The sequence below is a fragment of the Oryctolagus cuniculus genome, chromosome 5, assembly GCF_964237555.1.
Source record: "Oryctolagus cuniculus chromosome 5, mOryCun1.1, whole genome shotgun sequence".
In the NCBI taxonomy this organism is placed as follows: Eukaryota; Metazoa; Chordata; class Mammalia; order Lagomorpha; family Leporidae; genus Oryctolagus; species Oryctolagus cuniculus.
In genome coordinates this window covers 133,782,177-133,796,805 of record NC_091436.1, presented here as the reverse complement: position 1 = coordinate 133,796,805, position 14,629 = coordinate 133,782,177, and the positions used below count along the sequence as shown (strand labels likewise).

The 14,629-nt window shown below is 40.9% G+C and overlaps 1 protein-coding gene across 4 annotated transcripts in view; it reads right to left on the bottom strand.

Moving 5' to 3' along the window:
- FKBP5 (FKBP prolyl isomerase 5) overlaps window positions 1-14,629 on the bottom strand; it is a 133,487-nt gene that overhangs the window by 105,915 nt on the left and 12,943 nt on the right. Inside the window, exon 2 of one of the 4 annotated variants that reach the window (XM_008262824.4) lies at window positions 13,347-13,387. The exons of the other annotated variants lie outside the window; for them this stretch is intronic. The gene's annotated coding sequence lies outside the window, so the exon portion shown is untranslated. The remainder of the gene's footprint in view (window positions 1-13,346; window positions 13,388-14,629) is intronic. 4 annotated transcript variants of the gene reach the window in all.

Here is a 14,629-nt window from a genome sequence, read left to right as displayed (position 1 = left end):
TGGAGCAGCATTTTAACCACTAGGCCAATGCTTACCCTTCCCCTGTTGGGGGGAGTTATTCCTTCTTTTATTTTTTTATTTTTTATTTTTATTTTTTGACAGGCAGAGTGGACAGTGAGAGAGAGACAGAGAGAAAGGTCTTCCTTTGCCGCTGGTTCACCCTCCAATGGCCGCCGAGGCCAGCGTGCTGCGGCCGGTGTGCTGCGCTGATCCGATGGCAGGAGCCAGGCACTTATCCTGGTCTCCCCTGGGGTGCAGGGCCCAAGCACCTGGGCCATCCTCCACTGCACTCCCTGGCCATAGCAGAGAGCTGGCCTGGAAGAGGGGCAATCGGGACAGAATCCGGCGCCCCGACCGGGACTAGAACCCGGTGTGCCGGCGCCGCTAGGTGGAGGATTAGCCTAGTGAGCCGTGGCGCCGGCCTCCTTCTTTTATTTTTAATTAATTTACTGAAAAGCAGAGTGACAGGGAGAGGAAGAGACAGGAAGAGGAAAATGGAGAGTTGGAGGAAAAGAAAGAGAGAGAATCTTCTACCTGCTGGTTCACTCCCCAAATGCCTGCAACAGCCAAACTCCATCCAGGTCTCCCAAGTGGGTGGCAGGAATCCAAGTACGTGGGCCAGTACTAGCTGTCTCCCAGGTGTATTAGCAGGAAACTGGATTGGCAGCAGAGGCAAGATTTGATCCCAGGCACTCCACTTAGTGATGCAGGCATCCCAAGTAGCAGCTTAAGCCGCTGCACCACTGTGCCTGCCCTTCTTGGTCATCCTTTCATCCCATCTCCCACAGCTGCTATCACCTTTTCAAAATGTGGTTCTCAGTCCACAACCTTCCCCACTACTGCTTCATACCAGAATTAATCCACTCAGTTTCAACCACCACCTCTGTTGGGATAACTTCCGAATCTAGTCATCACTTCTCTCTCTCCAGCCTTCGATCACCCTCTGCCTCAGAACCCTTTTATGTTCCTATATTTAGGAAGAAAGTTTTTTGTCAAAAAGGGCCCCTTCTCTATTTGCTTCACTATCTTTTATCTGTCCATTCTCCTAGGTTACAACTTTGATACAATTTTTCTACATTTAATCAACAGAACCTGTCAATTATTCACTGTGTTTCCTACTGTCTTGCTTTTCAACTCCAACTCCATAGCTGTTACCTTACTCTGAGCTTTCTCATTTCTTTTGTTTCATTACCGCAGTTCTGCAGTGGGCCTTCCTGCCTGCAGCCCACGCACTCACGTCTGCTCATTCTGCACAGCCTGCCAGGGAAGCCTCTCTCATGCAATAAAATACACTGCCCACATTCGAGAACTTGACATAGTGCCCCAGAAGAAAACAAACCTCAATTTCTCACACCAGCATTCAGGGCCTTCTACATCTGCAGCATGTTACCAATACATGTTTATCTTAAACCTTCCAAGAAGATAAAATTCTAGAAAACAAACATTGTGATCCCTCACATCTAAATAAATACAACACACACCTCAGGTTTGTAAAGGACAGAGTAAACCATTTTCACTTAACTCCAACCTATTACATCAGGCAATGGAAATATATTACTTAACCTATCATCTTCTGTCATCTCAAATTACCAAGAATTCAAAGTTTAATCATTCTCATCTAAAACAATGAAAATGTATACAGTTAATCCAAAAATAAAATTTATCTTTTTTTAAAGATTTATTTATTTATTTGAAAGTCAGAGTTACACAGAGAGAAGAGAGACAGAGATAGAGAGAGGTCTTCCATCCGCTGGTTCACTCCCCAGTTGACCACAACGGCCTGAGCTATGCCAATTAGAAGCCAGGAGCCAGGAGTTTTTTCCAGGGCTCCCACGTGGGTTCAGGGGCCCAAGGACTTGGGCCATCTTCCACTGCTTTCCCAGGCCACAGCAGAGAGCTGGATTGGAAGTGGAGCAGCCAGGACTCGAACCGCTGCCCATATGGGATGCCGGCACTGCAGGCAGCGGCCATACCTGCTAAGCCACAGTACTGGCCCCTTCTTATGTTTAGTGAGTGTGTACATAGGTATTTTAATGGCAAATTTAACAATATCCATAAAAAGTTTAAGTGCAGGGGCCCATGCTGTGGCGTGGTGAGTTAAGCTACTGCCCGCGACAATGGCATCACATATGGCCTCAGGTTAGAGATCTGGCTGCTACACTTCTGATCCCGCTACCTGTTAATGTGCCTTGGAGCACAGCAGAAGATGGCCCAGATGCTTGGGTCCCTGAACCCATGTTGGAGACCTGGAAGAAGCTCCAGTCTCCTGGCTTCGGCCTGGCACAGCCCTGGCCATTGTGGCCATTCGCGGGGTGAACCAGCAGATTAGAGATCTCTCTTTCTCTCTCTCTCTCTTCATCCCCCTCTCCCTCTCTCTGTCTCTCTCCCCCTCTCTATCTATCTATCTCTGTAATAACTAAAAACAAACTTTTTAAAAAATCTTAAAAATACAGTTTAAGTGCAAATATCTTTTAGCCCAGCAGCATAACATCCGGGAAATTAGAATCTACCTGAGGATATTCTTATACAAGGGAGCAAAAATACATGCAAAACAAAACCCTGCTGCAATAGTTAAAAAAAAAAAAAAAAAGAAAGAAAGAAAGAAAAAGGAAATTTCCCTAATGGGCTGTTATTATCTATATCTATAATGGAAAGTTACAGAACAATTAAAAATAAAGAAGCAGCTATACAAGAACTGACATGAAATATGTTAAGAATTGGGCATATATTGTGGCAGAGTAGGTTAAACTGCCCGTTGGGATGCCCACATCCCATACCAGAGTGCCTGGTTCAAGTAATAGCTACACTGTGCTTCCATCCAGCTTCTGGGTGGTGAAAGACGGCCTAGGTATTGGGTTCTTGCAACCCATATAGTATATTTGGATAGAGTTCCTGGCTCCTGGCTTCAGCTTGCCCTGGCCCTGGCTGTCGCAAGTATTTGAGGAATGAACTGGCAGATGGAAATCCCTCTCTGTCTGTCCCACTCTGTTGGTCACTCTGTCTTTCAAATAAATAAATAAATACATCTCTTAAAAAAGAATGGCCCAAAGGGGAGAAATGCAATGTACATAATAGGATGTAAATATTCTGTTTGTATAAAGAAAATGCATATGCACTTGTAAATACAGGAAAAATATCTAGAAATACTTGTATGCTAAACCATTAATAGTAGCTAATTCTGGAGAATGGGATTCAAGGGAAGAAAGAAATTTTAACTTTCTGTTTCGTGTGTCTGTGTAGATAGGAACATATATTTGTACTTTCTAAAAATAATCAGTTAAATTTTTTATTAATAAAGAAAGAGGAGACTAAATACAGCAAAGGCTTTTAACCTTAGATGAACATGACTGATCTTGACTATACACAGTGCAGGAAACACAGGAACAGTGCTTCATGGGAAACGCTTCCATTCATTCAGCTACTTATGGAATACCCACTATGTGTCCAGCACTGTGCCCGGTGACACTGACCACATGGTTAGCAAAAAAGATCTGCTCTCTGCTCCCCTAGACTTCACAGAAAGGCCTGTTAAGTCTCCATTTTTCCTATTTCCCCTGTAAAAACCACTCTGACATACAGGTTTGTGCTCTCATTATACACAGTATGCCCTCCCATAAAATAGATATTAATTAATTGAATCTTTATATCAAACAAAGACAAACGCTTTGGGGGCATTTAGCCTTGCAGTTAAGACACACCCATCATGGTGAGCATCCCTGACTCTTCTTCTCCATGTCTTCTCACAATACCTTCAAGATCGAGAGATTCCTGGGGGCCAGAGTTGTGGTGCCTCAGGTAAAGCCACCACCTGCAACACCGGCATCCCATATGAGCACCAGTTTGAGACCTGGCTGCTCCATTTCGTATCCAGCACTCCTTGCTATTATGCCTGGGAAAGCAGCAGAAGATAGTCCAACTGCTTGGGTCCCTGCGCTGACTTGGGAGATCTGCAAGAAGCTCCTTATTCCTGGTTTTGGCCTGGCTCAGCCCCAGCCTTTGTGGCCATTTGGGGAGTGAACCAGCAGATGGAAGAGCTCTTTCTGTCTCTTCCTCTGTGTAACTCGGGTTTTCAAATAAATAAATAAATCAAAAAAAAATTCCTGGCCATAAACAAAAACAAAATTATCCCATTCCCCAGTGGATTCAGATAAAAACTATTAATAAAACCAGGTACAACTCCAAAAGCAGACACTGGAGAAGAACAAAGGTGGGTCTATAAGGAATTGTATGAGATGGCATGTACATTTATGTATTACAAAGGTTACCACCATCTTAGTCACATCAAACTGAAGATGTCACCATTGTCTGGACAGTTGGATATGTTTAATTGGGAATGTGACTTTCCATTTGTTTCTATGCCTTGTACTAGTGGGTTGGTTCAGTAATAAATATACGAAATATTTGGGGGGAAAACAAGGACACAGGTTAAGAAGCCTGCATCCCACATAGAATTAACTGGTTCAGTTTTCAGCTCCAGTTCCTGTTGACACTGACCACAGGAGGTGATAGTGACGGCTCAAGTAACTGAGTTCCTGCCATCCCTGGGAGACATGGATTAAGTTCAGTAGGGGCTTTAGCACCTGCAGGGGCCACTGTGGGCACTTGGGAATGAGCCAGTGGATGGGAGTGCTCTCTCCCATCTCTCACACACAAATAAATAAGTAAATGCTTGAAATTTTTAAAGCTTTAAAAATTATGAATCCCAGGGCCAGTTCTGTGGTATAGCAGATAAAGCTGCTGCCTGTGATTCCAGCATCCCATATGGGTACCAGTTCGAGTTCTGGCTGCTCCAGAATTCAGTTCTCTGCTAAGGTGCCTGAGAAAGCAGTGGAAGATGGCCCAAGTCCTTGGGGGCCTGCACCCGCATAGGAGACCCGGATGAAGGTCCTGGCTCCTGGTTTTGGACCAGCCCAGCTCCAGCTGTTGTGACCATTTTGGGAGTGGACCAGCAGATGGAAGCACGCGCTCTCTCTCTCTCTCTTTCTGCCTCCTCTCTCGGTAAACCCTGCCTTTCAACTAAATAAGTCCTTAAAAAATTATGAATCCCTGTTTCCTTAATGTTTTAAATTATTAGAAGTACCACTTGTAGAAAGAACAATTCAACAAGCACTTTTGCAGATTAATAGGAAAAAAAAAAAAAGTAGCCTAGGAGGCGTGGATGTTTGGTACAGAATTTAAGAAGCTGCTCGGGATGCCCATATCCCATGCCGAAAGTGCCTGGCTGGAGTCCCAACTCCTCAGCTTCCAATCCAGCTTCCTGGAAGGGGCATCCTGGAAGGCAGTGGATGATGGTTCAAGTATTTGGATCTCTGTCACCCATGTAGGAGACCTGGATTGAGTTCCATGTTCCTAGCTTCAGCCTGGTCCAGCCCCCCAGCTATTAGAGGCATCTGGGGAGTGAACCAGTGGCTGGAAGGTCTGTCTGTCTCTACCTTTGAAATAAAATGAAAAACAAGGAGCCAGCACCCTGGAGTAGCAGGTAAAGCTGCTTTCTGCGGTCCTGGCATACTCTATGGGCTCCAGTTCATGTCCTGGCTGTTCTACTTCCAATGCAGCTCTCTGCTGTGGCCTGGGAACGCAGTGGAAGGTGGCCCACGTCCTTGGACCCCTGCACCTGTGTTGGGGACCAGGAAGAAACTCCTGGCTCCTGGCTTCCAATCGGCCAGATAGAAGACCTTTCTCTCTCTGTCTGCCCCTGCCTCTCTGTAACTTTGCCCTTCAAATAAATAAATACATCTTTAAAAATAATAAAAAACAAAAATATTTTTAAAAAATTTTAAAGAAACCTAGATGATAAGTGAAATTTAAGGGAATTAGCTAAGAACATTTAAAAAGAAAAAAAAGGTTATTTTCTTTATTGATTTATGTTCACTACATTTTTCTATAATCAATGTGTAATGTAACAAGAAGAAAAAGTGGGGGCCGGTGCTATGGAGCAATGGGTTAAAGCGGTGGCCTGTGGCACAGTATCCCATATGGGCGCCAGTTTGAGTCTCAGCTGCTCCACTTCTGATCCAGCTCCCTGCTATTTCACCTGGGAAAGCAGCAGAGGATGGTCCAAGTGCTTGGGCCCCTGCACCCGTGTGGGAGACCCAGAAGAAGCTCTTAGCCCTTGGCTTCAGCCTGGCCCAGCCCAGGTCATTGCAGCCACATGAGGAGTAAACCAGCAGATGGAAGACCTTTCTCTCCATCTCTACCTCTCTAACTCTGCCCTTCAAACAAATAATATAAATCTTTAAAAAAAAAAAAAATAGGAAGAAAGTAAACATTATCCTTGAAAAGAACCTTTTACAACAACAGGTAGCTACTGCATAAAGCTCAGCTCCTTTTCCTTGTATACCCGGCCCTTTACGTACTGGGTTTGTTGAGACTCCTTGTTTTTGTCACTCCAATGCCTTTCTGCTGAAAACAATATTCTGGGACATTCCTCTGTGAAACCACTGCTCCTCACTTCCTGGCCTGGGCCTACCCTCCAGTCTATACCAGTCAGTAGACTCCTGAACTATCAAAAGAGTTCACAGGTGAACACACAACCCAACAGATTCAAACAAAAATCAACCCTGAAAAGAGACCAGTTTTAATGAAATTATTAAAATTATTATGTGGCTAAAATAATTAAAAACAACTTTGTAACAAACAGAATTTTCACTTAATATAACCCCTAAGTGTTCCACGTGACAATAATTTCAACTCATAAAACTGGCAATGAAACAGTCATGTTACTTCTTTTGTTAAAAAGTATACAGTAACGAAATAGCAACAGAAATATATTATAAAATTTCCATTTCTAAGAAACTTTCTAAACTTCATACTCATCTCAAACAACAAGAATTTTAACACCATAAGATCACATCCTGTTAAAACAGCTAAGTGTAGAAATCTAAGAAAATACAGGTCTAGTAGGCATATACATCAATTACATCTCCTCTGATAGAAATTTTTTTATAACTCAAAAAGTAAACACTCCTATGGGTTATGTTTTATAAGACACCCAAAATACCACAATATCTAAGAAAAAAATTTAATATATTTAACTTTTAAATAATTTTGATCAATTAATCATTTTCTTCTTAACACCAAGAAAACTATAGAACATATTAGTAAATTACAGGAAAACAAAGTTCAATGTTAAGAAAACGCTCTTAAGAGTGAAATGGCTATCTTGTAAAACAGGGATCTCTTTGTCCTTGGAACCAAACTAGAATTTAAACTGTAATTCTCTGAAAATAAAACATTCCTGAAGAATTCAACTGATGTGCCAGATGTTTTATTTCTTGAAAGAATATAGCTGAACACATAGAATAATCTGCTGCATTTTTCCCCTAGCATTGCACAATGTTCCTGGCCCACAATGCACACACTGTAGCTATTATCATATTTAAGGATCTGACAGCATTGTTACACAAATCCTTAATATTCATCCCTAAGTAACTACATTAACAAAATTTCCAGTTTTCAAATAGTCTTGGATTTCAGTAGTTAAGTATCATATATATTTTTCCACAGTCTAAATACAATCCATTTCCTGAACTTTTAGCTTTCAGTTTCCTGTTCGTCAATGGCAATACATAAACACACCCCAGCACAGTATTTCCACTTTTGACAACAGTGGACGTGAACTTAATGTGATCAAAATAGTTATAGTGTATACAATAATACATAGCAGCTACAACAGCAAAAGGTAGAAACTTAATAATTTACAAAAATGCAACTATAAATTATGTTCCTTATATAAGAATTCATATAACAAACTTCCTTTATAACTTTTAAAACTCAGGAAAAGTTTCTTTCTTCTGAAAAACTGATAAGCGTTATCAGACAATAATTATAAAACCCATCCTGTTTCCTTTTTTCTCTTGCTTGCCAGGATGCTCAGAGCTAAATTTAATGTTCAAGAAACTACCATGCCTCAGATTATTGGTGTAAAGATTACTTCTCCCTCTCTTATCCTGCTCATGATTTCCGACGTGATTTATGTGCATTTTCCAACTTTGCTTTTAATGCTCCTTGTCCTTTTTGTTTTAATTATAAACTGTCAAATCTTTTTCAATGAATAGGCTAACATAAATTATAAATTAAAATTGGCTTAAAAGTTCATTTTAAGTTCATATTTTTCCTCACTGCATAATACAATTTATATAAAATGTAGGTTTTCATATATTTTCCACTTTAATTATTTCAATTAACTCATGATTCGTTTTTAGAAAACCTAATGGCTTAAAAAAGGATAAGATTGACACAAGCACAAAGCTTAAGTTATTTAATTAGAGACACTTGATTAGGAGGATTTGAAATGTTTAAATGTCTTTAATTTATGAACAAACTTCATTTAGCAAATTGTAAAAAAAATTAACTCATAATTTTAAAACATTACATAAAATATTAAGCACATAAGGTAATAAATTCTCACATACTAAAGCACACATAATATTTTAACTTATCATATACCATTATCAGCATCCTTAGATATAAAATAGACAATAGATATAAAAATGTTAAAATAGTCTGGGAGTCGAGCCGGCGCCGTGGCTCAATAGGCTAATCCTCCACCTTGCGGCGCCGGCACACCGGGTTCTAGTCCCGGTTGGGGCGCCGGATTCTGTCCCGGTTGCCCCTCTTCCAGGCCAGCTCTCTGCTATGGCCAGGGAGTGCAGTGGAGGATGGCCCAGGTGCTTGGGCCCTGCACCCCATGGGAGACCAGGAAAAGCACATGGATCCTGGCTCCTGCCATCGGATCAGCGCGGTGCGCCGGCTGCAGCGGCGGCCATTGGAGGGTGAACCAACGGCAAAAGGAAGACCTTTCCCTCTCTGTCTCTCTCTCTCACTGTCCACTCTGCCTGTCAAAAAAAAAAAAAAAAAAAAATAGTCTGGGAGTCTAAGAAAAAGTAGAAAAGCTGAGTTACACCTGTTTAGGAATTACAGACACACACAAAGACATGAAAATGTTCAGTATATGGTAATACCAAAAGGTCTGTTAAATGGAGATAAAAGTGACGTGTTATTTAAATGAACAAACACAAAATGAAAAAGAAAAAAACCACAAACTAAAATGACAAATGTAGTCAAAAACTAAAATAAAAATACAATGAATTAGACAAAGAAAATCTACAATGTAGTCATATTAAAAACAGAAAACAGAAATGAACAAATTTTATTATTACAGACAACAATCTGTAAGAATGTATAAAGTAATATTAAAGCTTCCTATTTTTAGGAGACACAAATATAAACTAGAAAATGATAATAAATCAAAGAGCTAGATAATATATGTAAAATTAAAGTGACCCAAAAAAATCTCCTGTCCCTTTCTCAAAGTATGAGAACTACAGGATTATTACTGAAAGAAGCTGAATTACAATAAAATTAATATTCTAAAAATCAAGGCAACAGCAAAATTTATTACTATTATAATTTAGAAGAAAAAGCTAGCAATCACTCCCCAGATATGTGGTTCAACAAATTTTTTTCAAACAACAATAAGATAACTAAACATAAGAAAACATTTTAAAGATGGAACATGGAGGGTCTTAGAAAAACCTACACACATACACACAAATTCAGCCCTGCAAAAAACCCAAATCTAATTTTGAAGCATTTCTCCTTGCTTTTAATAGCATAATTAGAAGATAAAATGTATTCTAAAAGGTAACCACCCAAATACAAGTCACAGATCTGAAACAGGGGGAATAATCCCCTTCTCCCTTCAGAAAACCGAAGATAGGAAAAAGAAACCAAACCATGGGAAACAGAAATAACTGCACTGATACAGGCATTGAAGATATGGCAAAAAATATTTTATCGTACAAACATTTGTGGATTATGCAATTCAACCTTGCAGTGTTTAAAAATGATAAAGAAAAATCAGTGTTTCAGTGAAAATGAATCTAGTTCAGAGCCTGGTGTTTTTGGGTTTTTGGAAAGAATGTCCCAGAATTTGCGGAGGTCTTGGGCACCCTTTTGTAACCCAGGCCACTTTTCCTTTTTTAATCATGGTAAACACAGAACACAAAAATATTACCCATTTCAGAATGATCTCATGATACAATTATGTCTATAGCAGCAACAAAATATTTGTACACTCTAAAGATTTTCAAAGTGCAGAGAGGGCATTTCCCACTTAACAACATTTCAAGGGAAGAAGCAGAAGTGATACGATAGTAACTGGTATTTGACAAGACATTATTCATGTATGAGAAAAAATTACCTGTTCTGTCAAAAGGGAAGGGAACATTTATTACTGAACAACTGCTGTAGCCTAACTCTAAGCTTTATATATATTTATTCTCACACTGCATCCAGGCAGGAAATCAGTATAAAAGAAAACAATGCTTAAATAAGGTTCCCAGAGTTATGAGTGGCATATATTAAAATGTAAGAGGCTAAAGACAGCTGATGTAAGCTTAGGGACTATGCAATAGAAGTGCAGGATCAGGCCTGTCAGGTGAAAAGTACGAGGAGTCCCAACTTTTCCTGCCAATATTACTGCTCTACCAATAGCTCTGTAAAAGAACCTAGGTTTCAACATGATAGGAAAAAAAAAAAGTCCACATTTTTAGAGAAGGATATTTATGTTTACAATAGTATTATAATTACAACTCTAGAAACAAGAGAAATAAATCCTTTTCTTGTCACAGCGGATTTTGGAATCTTGGTTTTAAGCATATTAATAGTGACGCTCATTCAAGAAATGCAATCATGGGTTTAAATCACACTATGACACCGCAAGAAACAGTCTGAGGCTAGCCCTGAAGGGGCAGGCCTGCTCACTATTTTAGCTGTACATCTTGAGCACGTGACTTTATTTCCTGGGCACCTCAATTTCCTTGTCTAGAAAACAAGACAGCTGGACTAGAGGATATCCCCCCACACACCTTCTTCCTTTCTCCCTCTCTGTTCCTTTCTACTTTCGGCTTTGTGATTTAGGTTCTAGCCTGGGGTTTTGAGGACAGAGAGGAAAACAGCAGCAGATACCACTTGTACTTTGGAGAGAAGGAATAAGGATTATGTAAACAATTATAAGATGGAGAAAAAGTCAAAAACATGCTTACAAGAAAAATGGACCAAGAGGCATAATGGTTCAGGACAGATGATCATGAACTTCACTGCACTTAGAGAAGAAATTTCAGTTACTTTGCAATCAAGAAAGATAGTGAGAAATGCTAGATGCAGACTTAGAAATGTGATCTGCAACACACAAGAGCCTTGACAATCAAGAAGACTTTCCAAGTTCCCCCAGCACATATGGAAAAGATGTCCTGCTCCCTGGCTTAATCATTCATCATTCTCCCCCTGCACAATCACCACTGACTCTCCAGCAGGTTACTATTGGCCAATCTGGTTTAATCATTTCAAACAAACCTTGGCTATCTCCCCTTCATTATCACTCAATGTTCTATCATAAATGCATTCTCCCTTCTCTCAACTTATTAACAATAATTTATCAAGCTCTAACAATGTATGAGGCACTATTCTAAATGTTTCACTTATCAGCTTCTCTAGTTGTCTCAACAGTCCTAGCAGGAGGTTAAAGAACTGGCTTACGAAAATTACACAGTAGCAGAGCTAGGATTCCAACACTGGTAGTATGGCTCCAAGGAGTCTGTCAACTTGCTAACTAGTCCTTCAGAGCTCAGGTCAAGTTCCTTCACCTTCCTGATGTTCTTATCTGCTTAGCAATTATTCCTGCCTCTTGATCCCTGGAGTAAACCACTCCTTTGCTGCTCACCAGGGGATGTAGTTTGTTATTAATCCTTTGAACACATGTTCTATCTTTTCTCAGAGCAGGACAGCGTCTTTCTTATTTTATAACACTACTTAGAACCCAACACAACTTAATAAACATCTACAACACAGCAATGTTTATCAATGAAACTATGAAAGCATTTATTATTTACTGAAGAGATATAACAAGTGTTGAGCTAAGTGCTCTACATGGTTCATTTAAGCCTCACAACAAACCTGAGGTAGTATTAATTTTAACTCTCCTCCACATTACAAATAAAGAAACGGAGGCTTAAAGAAATTATGTATCTTGTGAGTGATAAGACTCAAACCCCACAGTCTCACTTAAGAGTGTATACCACCCTCTTAATCCCCAGCCCACTACAAAACGCCTTGAAATGAAGCAATCAGTCCTAACAATCCAACTTGCCCTTACTCAGCAGCATACTGGGCATTACTGCACCTGAAGATTCAGAATTAGAGGCACAGCCACTGCCTTCGAGAAACTTACACCCCATTAAGAATCCAGGACCAGACTTTGCTATCATGGCACAGCCACCACCGTGAAAACTTAGACTCCTTGGAAATCATCTTCCACATCATCCTTTCCCCTCCAGGTTTGCCCACAGCCTTTCTGTAGGACTCAAGTTGCAGGATTAGAGAGCAGAATGGCCCCCCATTAATCCTAACAATTATTGGGGCATCTGAATTGAAATTAGAAATAGCTTGGATATTTTAATTCCATACCTATAGTCAAACATGTATTGAAGGGCAGCTGGAAAAAAGCAGCAGCAAAACAGCAAAGAGATTTGAAAGTCACATTGTAAAGATAAGAAAAAGGAAGAGAAGCAGGGAGTAGATACAAACAGAAGGTGAAAGTAAATGTTCATAGTAAATTCAGTGGACAGATGTAGATAAAACACTATTTTATGAATGCCTGCTCCTTTAATTATTCCTTTTCCTAATCTCTAATGGAAACAAAAATTTATGAAACTGCCACTGAAAAATCATTAACTAGGAACAACATATAAATTAGGAGGTTTTTTTTTTTTCCTGAGAAACCAGTCACCCTGGGATTTCAGAGCTGCATTCTAAAATTTTAATGTTTTTACAACTAAAGCTAGAAAGGTTAAAAAACCTTAATGTGCTGAAGAACATGGAGCTACTTAGTAGCAACACTGCTGAACTTCATTCCGCTGTCTGTTTCTATCACAGCGGGCATTCCAGACACGGTGTATTTTTCTCCTTTTTCCACCTTTAATAACCATTAAATTAATTTCTGCATATATATTTCAAGAATCCCCATAGTTATTCATAGTTCCCTTAGAAGAAAGCAATCAGCTATTCTAGGGTATCTAGCATAATACAGTATTAATTCTCTTAACCCCAAAGTCAGTAATCTTAAATTAGGTCTTGGTTGCTACATGGAAAAAATTTTAATGTCTCCTAGAAGAGTAGACCAAGAAAGGTCTCCATGAGCCGATTAAAAAGAAGCCAAGTTGATAAACTACAACTTATCTAGAAAGGAATGGGCCCAAAGCCCCTGAGACCACACAACTGCTAGTGGAAAGTACAATGGCTAATAACTTAGTTTTCCCTTTACATGTTATATGCTCCCAACTAACCTCAGGCTCCTATCCGTCAGAAAAACTTCAATTCCAGGAGCCTGTAAAGAAAAGGCAAAGTAATGAAATAGAGTATCCTGTCACTTTCAGGAAAGGTAGTTTTCTTTTTCAAGATTTCATTTTATTTATTTGAAAGGCAAAGTTGGCCGGCGCTGCGGCTCACTAGGCTAATCCTCCGCCTTGCAGCGCTGGCACACCGGGTTCTAGTCCCGGTCGGGACACCGGATTCTGTCCCGGTTGCCCCTCTTCCAGGCCAGCTCTCTGCTGTGGCCAGGGAGTGCAGTGGAGGATGGCCCAAGTACTTGGGCCCTGCACCCCATGGGAAACCAGGATAAGTACCTGGCTCCTGGCTTCGGATCAGCGCTGTGCCCTGGCCGCAGCGCGCCGGGCGCGGTGGCCAATGGAGGGTGAACCAACAGCAAAGGAGGACCTTTCTCTCTGTCTCTCTCTCTTACTGTCCACTCTGCCTGTCAAAAAAAAAAAAAAAAAAGAAAAGAAAAGAAAAAGAAAGAAAGGCAAAGTTGAGAGAGAAACACACACACACACACACACACACACACAGAGAGAGAGAGAGAGAGAGAGAATCTTCCATCCATTGGTTCACTTCCAAAAGACAGCAATGGCCAGGGATGGGCTAGTCCAAAGTCAGGAGCCAGAAGCTTCCTCCAGGTCTCACACGTGGGTACAGAGGCCCAAGCACCTGGTCTGTCTTCTACTGCCTTCCCAGGTGCATTAGAAGGGAGCTGGATCAGAAGTGGAGCAGCCCTGAATGGTAGCTTTTTTTAAAAAAAGATTTATTTATTTACTTGAAAGTCAGAGTTACAGAGAGAGAGAAGAGAGGCAGAGAGAGAGAGAGAAGTCTTCCATCTGCTGGTTCATTCCCCTAATTGGCCATAACCACCGGAGCTGTGCAGATCTGAAGCCAGGAGTCAGGAGCTTCTCTCCAGGTCTCCCACGTGGGTGCAGGGGCCCAAGGACTTGGCCCATCTTCTACAGCTTTCCCAGGCCATAGCAGAGAGTGAGATCAAAAGAGGAGCAGTCGGGGCTCGAACCAGAGCCCATATGGGATTCTGGCACTGCAGGCGGCGGCTTTACCCACTATGCCACAGCTGGCCCCACTGAACGGTAGTTTTTTAACAGGAACTATCTCAACCAAGAAATACAGAACAAGGGATAGGAGAGTTCATGTAAAGCAGGAATGGGGAACGTCAGGCCCCCAGGCTCTGTGCAGCCTGCAAAATCATCAGGTCTGGCCCTACCAAGGCAACTACAGGTGGGACTTG